Below are 6,908 nucleotides of genomic sequence, written 5' to 3'. Positions count from 1 at the left end.
CTTGCACTCTGTCGCCCAGGCTGGAGTGCAATGGTGTTATCTCAGCTCACTGCAACCTCTGCCTCCCAGGTTCAAGTGATTCTCCTGCCTCAGCCTCCCAGGTTCAAGTGATTCTCCTGCCTCAGCCTCCCAAGTAGCTGGGACTACAGGCGCAGGCCACCACGCCTGGCTAATTTTTATATTTTTAGTAGAGACGGGGTTTCACCATATTGGCCAGGCTGGCCTTGAACTCCTGACCTCAAGTGATCCGCCTGCCTCGGCCTCCCAAAGTGCTGGGATTACAGGCATGAGCCACCACGCCTGGCCTATTTATTTATTTGGAGAGAGTCTCACTCTGTCACTCAGGCTGGAGTGCAGTGGCATGATCTCAGCTCATGGCAGCCTTGAACTCCCAGACTCAAGGGATCCTCCCACCTCAGCCTCCTGAGTAGTTAGGACTACAGGCACATGGCACCACGCCTGGCAAATTTTTTGTGCATTTTTTTGGTAGAGACAGGGTTTTGCCGTGTTGCCCAGGCTGGTCTTGGACTCCTGGCCTCAAGCAATCTGCTTGCCTCGGCTTCCAAAGTGCAGACTACAGGTGTGAGCCACAACACCTGGCCTGAGATAATACATTTAAATGCTAAGCATGGTTGACTTACGAAAGTTCACTGCTGCTGCTCCTCCTGCTGCTATTGTTATTGTCTCCAGGGATAGTGCAGACACCTAAGACCTAGTCTGAGCTCTGCCACTACCTACTGAGTTAGTTACCCTAGGCAGATTGCTTTGCTTCTTTAATCCTCAGTTTTATTGTTTCTGGGACAGGATTAGAAACGGCTTCAACTGTGAAAAAGGGGCTATAGAGGTTTTTCAGAATGGGTTGGGGTGGGGTCACTGCCAGAAAATCCATTTGCTCCCTCTCTTGGGCCTGTCCACATTGAGCAGCACGGGGCTTTGAGGAGCTCTACTCGACAAACCTCAGACCAACTACCCTCACTGCCCTTCCCTCACCTCGCCATGGTGCTCAGAACTGGGTCACCGAGGTTAACCCATAAGCCACACCCCATCTCCTTTCCTCCTGGTTTACACCCTTCTCCCTTCTAAGTATGTACAGTTCTCTCCTCATCCCTCTGAGTTACCTGCATCCTCTTCCTCTGTTATGCTGACTACATTTGGGGAAGAATGTGAGCCCTGTCCCTTTTTGTACTCCTCTGTCTTGCCCTTGGCAGATCCAGATGTGGATATAACATCTGGCAGGCAGCAAGACCAGCGCCTGCCAAGAACAGCATCTCCCCAGCCCTCATCCTATGGTGAGGTCACTGTTCTATGTTTCCACGGCAACCACAGGCTGGGAAGATGGAGAAGAGGAGAGATGAGTAACCAGAAGCCAGCCAATGAGATGAGCTTCAGCACCGGATGATCCATGGGGCCATGGGGAGCGGGGACAAGGGAGGCCTGCTCAGCATGTTCAGCTGTTTCCTGGACCCTCCCTGCCATCTGGATGCCTCCACTAGAGAATGTGCTACTAGCACCAGGAAAGAGCTAGAGGCTGAAGAAGCTGAGTAGAAGTTCTGCTGACCCAAGAACATGGCCCTCCTTTTTTGCTTCTTCAGGGTCTAAGTCTATGGATGCTGACTACCCCCGCCCCATCCCACTCCTACTATCTGCAACTGGGAACTTTTCCCATTTGCTGGGAATGATGATGGGGCTCTTTCTGCCTCTGCCTGCCATACAACCAGCAAGTCTTAGACATCCCTTCTTTTTATGCCCTTGGTCCATGGCGTCTTTGTTACCAGAAAGGGGTCCCAATCCAGACCCCAAGAGAGTTCTTGCATCTCACACAAGAAAGAATTCGGGGCAAATCCGCAGAATAAAGTAAAAGCAAGTTTATTAGAGAAGTAAAGAAATGTCTGTTTAGTAAATTATTAACCTGTTCCCTTAACTCTTAACTGTAAACATTTTGTGACTAAGAATGTTTCACCTTGTGGGAATGCATCCCAGCCAGGTCTCAGCTTCATTTTATCCAGCCTCTATTCAAGATGGAGTCACTCTGGTTAGAATGCCTCTGACATCTTCAGATGCAGTGTCTTTGGAAAGAGCCCTGATTCTAAACTCCAGGCCTGCATTTACTAGCTAGAGACCTAGAACAAGCTCCCTTTCCCCCTTCTGAGTCTTGTTTTCTCCCAAATAGAGGAAGGCCATCAACTTCTCAGGGTTGTTAGGACGATTAAAAGAGATAACAAATGGAAAGCCTACAGTGCACTAATATTGAAGGAATAGTAACTCCTTTCTCCTTTCCTCCTTCCAGTTCTTTTCCCCGGGATATTTGAGTAAGCCAAGGCCCTTTGAGACCCTGAATCAGTAGGAAAGGATTCAAGTATATGGCCAACTCCTCTTCATTGAGGTCACAGAGTGGCCTTCAGATCTTGGACATAAGTTTCCTCATATTTCCCTTTCTCTCTCTTTAAATATTCATTCATTCTACCAATCTTAATTGAGCACCTCCTATGGCCAGGCACTGTGCTAGGCTCAGTGAGGATCCAGGGTGAACAGGAGAGCTCCCTGCTCTCACTTAGCTCACAGTGCAGGGGGATTGCAGCTACAGTGGGTGGAGTGTTCTTTCTGCCACTAGGAAATCTGCTTCCTTGTTCCTCAAGAGTTCCAGATAACTGTGGGCTCGAGAGAACAAATGATGGCAGAAGGTAGAGGTTTACTCAACACCAATTTGCTTCTAAGAAACTGCTGCCTGTGGCAGAATGCTCCCTGAAATAAGAACAATGACCCTCCCTGCCCTGGGGGACAGGGGTACCTCAGTGGGGAGGGGCAATCTGCCTTCTCAGAAGCCATCCTCTCCCTGTTGCTGACAGAAGAAAGCCCAGACTGTATAGCCTGGTCTCATCTATTTCCTTGGTCTAATTTGTTGCTGAAATCCTTTTTAAGAAGAATTTCTGGCGGAGAATAAGGTATAGTATATTGACAAGATCGGGTGCATTCAGGGTGGTATGGTTGTAGACAGGTACAGTATATTGAATGAATGAACAAATGAGTGAGTGAAGGAGAGAATCTATCTACCTCTCTAGCTTTAGGGGCTCTGGAGTGAGACTTGGGTTCCAGTCTTGCCATATGTATACAACAGCTGTGTGACCTCGGGCAAGTCATGATCTCACTGGGTCTCAGTTTCTAAATCTGCAAAGAGCATTATCACTATTCTCACCTAGCCAGCCTCCCAAGGACTCTGAGAAGCTAGGGGAGGACAAATTGAGGAATGCAGCACAGAGGATGTTTCTCCAACTCCCGGCCTCAAGTGATCCTCCTGCCTCAGCCTCTCCAGTAGCTGGGACAGGCGTACCTGGTTTATGTTTTTTCTCTTCCAGCCTCCTTCCTTGGCTGCCTGTGGTCCTGAGCACAAGACCCACTTTCTTTGACATGACCCCATAGCCACAGCCTATAGCATCACAGCCCACACACTCTAGCCCCTACCTGCCTCTCCCAGCTTTCCACACACACTGCAGCCATTCTGACCTTTTTGTACCTTGAGGGGACACCATGTTTCTCTCTTTATGTTTGCCAGCAGTGTTCTTCCTCACCCCTACAGTCTTTTTCAAAAAATCTTTTAAAAATAATATATACATATATATATTTTTTTTTTTTTTTTTTTTTTTTAGACAGTCCAGCTCTGTCACCTAGGCTGGAGTGCAATGGTGCGATCTCGGCTCATTGCAACCTGTGCCTCCCAGGTTCAAGTGATGCTCATGCCTCAGTCCCCTGGGTAGCTGGGATTACAGGCATCGGCCACCACACCCAGCTAATTTTTGTATTTTTAGTAGAGATGGGGTTTCACCATGTTAACCAGGCTGGTCTCCAACTCCTGACCTCAAGTGATCCACCTGCCTCAGCCTCCCAAAGTGCTAGGATTACAGGCATGAACCACCACACCCGGCCAACTCCTACTCATTTTTCAGCTTTCAGCGTAACTATCCTGCTTCTGGGTAGCACCATCTTCCCTGGCCTTCCCTATCCTGCTTTGATGTTTGTTTCAGAGTCTGTCTTTGCCATTACACCGGAGGCCCTTAGAGGGCTGGGACCCAGTCTGTGTTGCTTCTTGCTGTGCACAGGACCTGGCATGTATTTGTGGAGTGGACAGTCTCTCCAGAGAAAAAGAAAGCCACTTGTTCTTGCAGTGTTCTCTCTGTTTTGAAATTCTGACACCATCACCATCTCCTCCACTACTCTCAACTTTCCTCCTGCCAAAGTATCCTGTTTTGTGTCCTGTTTCTCACTCCATCCCTGAGGGCCAGTAGCCTGGGCCACTTCCTGTGTGTGGTGGGGCCCCAAGTACTCCCAGGTGAGAATTGCCCTTTGGAAAGCATGAATGTAGCCTGGATCTCAACAGCAGCTTTTTTGGGGGGACGGGGCTATTCCCAGAAAGTGATTAAACCAGGCCCCAGACCTGGGGCTGACCCTGGCTCCCTCCTCAAACTTCAGTTTCCTTTTCTCTCAAATGAAAAAAAGGTTGCCTCTGCAAAAATCTAAATAGCCTCTAATATTGGATTAGGTAAAGTATAATTAGAAAGGTAAACCTTAGGCTTATAAAATGGCACCTCACATCACCATGAGGTCTCAAGCATGTTCATGTGCCATGTGGCCTGGCCTCCATCCCCTCTTCTGGCACCAAACACATGGTCCAGTAGTCATGCCTTATAATGCATTCTATTCAGGAACAGCTTACCCAAGATTGTGGAAGGATTCAAGCAGCTCCCGGAGACCTGACAAGCCTGGTTGGTGTGGACAGATGCCCACTGTTGTCCTGGGTTAGGAGAGCTGGCAAGCCATGGCAGGGTGGCTGGCAGGGAGTGTGTCTTGGCCTCAGGAGTCTGAGGCCAGATATGTTCCGGGAAGCAAGTACAAAGCCAACACTGTCAGCCTGGCTTGGGCTGAGATCTTGGGAGTTATCCGGGATGGGTTGATGGGGCAGCAACCCAGGACTCTATAGTAAACAAAGACACTGGATAGGAAAAGGAAGGAGCCCATTTGCAGGAAGGACTGGGTGGGCTGGGGGTGACCAGGACTGGAGCCCAGGGTGAAAGATTTCTCCTTGTAAAGGTTGGCGGTGGGAGGACCATGAGGTTAGAGGGATAGGATCAGAGTCAGGAAAAGATAAAGTCAGATGAAGAAGGCTGTCCTTCTTAGAATGGGATCACCCTGTGCAGGAGTAAAAACAGTCCAGGTCATGCCTGTAATCCCAGCACTTTGGGAGGCCAAGGAGGGGCAGATCACTTGAGGTCAGGAGTTCAAGACCAGTCTGGCCAACATGGTGAAACCCTGACTCTACTAAAAATAAAAAAAATTAGCCAGGCATGGTGGCGGGCACCTGTAATCCCAGCTACTCGGGAGGCTGAGGCAAGAGAATCGCTTGAACCCAAGAGGCGGAGGTTGCGGTGAGCCAAGATCACGCTGCCACACTCCAGCCTGGGCAACAGAGTGAGATTCTGTCTCAAAACAAACAAACAAACAAAAAACCAGCCCAGGCAGCACTAGGAGTCATAGTAGGCTGGTATATGTCTGGCTACCGATTCTTCTCCCACCACTGGTGAGCCAGTTTATGACCTGTCAGAGGAAATGGGGAGGAGGCGTAAAGACCACCAAGGAAAGTTGGGAGACACAATACCTGCATGAACTTGGACAAGTCAGTCTCTCTGTGCCTGTTTCCTCCTCTGTGTGATGAGGATAGTAATGTCTAACCTTTTGAGAGAATAAATGAGATTGTGGGTATAGAGAAGCTTTGTGTGCTGTGAGCCAGGTGCAGAAAATTGTGGCTAACATTGGGGCAGCACTCCCTGAGCACTGCACCAGACTTAGCAGCTTTTTGTCTTTCAAACTCATGTCACCCTGACGATAACCTAGTGAGGCAGGTACTATTCTCATCCCTGGTTTACAGATGACAGCCAGGATTTGCACTCAGATAGAGTGGCTCTAGAGCTTGCGTGGCTTAACCATTATTCTACACTGGCTCTCCCTGTGACAGTGTTCACCCTGCCTTCTCTGTGACCTTGGGCCAGTCTCTTTTCTTCAGTGTTCCCAACTCTTGGTAGGAGGTTGGGCCAGATGATCTATTTAATCCCTCAAGCTTTGGCAGTCAGTGGTTCAGGAAAGGAACTTCCAAGTAGGGGAGAGGGCGAGGCGGGGCCAGAGCAGAGAGAGGACAAACTTTTCCAGTGTCTCTGCCTTTTCATCAGTGAGTAGGCTGGCAGGCTCCCCTTTGCCCTATAAGTGGGGCCAAGGGAGCAGGTGATACTCAGCCCCAGCCTGAAATATTCACTGGTCCCTGAGGATCACTGAGGTCTGACCACCAGGTCTGCCTGCCAATAGTCAGGCAAGGCCCATCTGCTTCTGCTAACAGACTCCAGAGGACTCTTCTTCAGTCTTCAGTCTCTACCCGCCCATTCTGGGCCCCTGTCCCCTCACCCAGGATCAGTTTATCTGGGCACCAGGCCTGGTGTGGGGCCCGGGGATGGGGCTATTTATAGATGTCTTCTGTCTCCTTGGCCTGGGCCTCTAGCCAGATTAGGCCATTCACACACATGCGTGTGCACACACACATTTTCTCTGTCAATCACTCATTGAACTTGACTGTCACTAGTCTGATGCCTGGCCTCATGCTGAGTATGGATAACCAACAGATGACCTAGACTTGGTCCCTGCCCTCATAGAGGGATGGGAGAGGTGGACTTGTCTACAGACTATGACAATACAGAAAGGCTATTACTATCATATAGGGCTGTCTCTATACCGTGGAATACCATGGAGGGAGGGAGCCCCCCACTCTGCCAGAAAAGTCAGGAAAGGCTTCATACGGAGGCACTCTTTGGGCTGGGTCTTGAAGGATAGGCACATAGGAGTCCACTAGATGTGGGGAGGGGAATTGGGAA

The sequence above is a fragment of the Gorilla gorilla genome, chromosome 1 (genome assembly GCF_029281585.2).
Source record: "Gorilla gorilla gorilla isolate KB3781 chromosome 1, NHGRI_mGorGor1-v2.1_pri, whole genome shotgun sequence".
Taxonomy (NCBI): Eukaryota; Metazoa; Chordata; class Mammalia; order Primates; family Hominidae; genus Gorilla; species Gorilla gorilla.
This window is presented reverse-complemented; position numbering follows the sequence as displayed.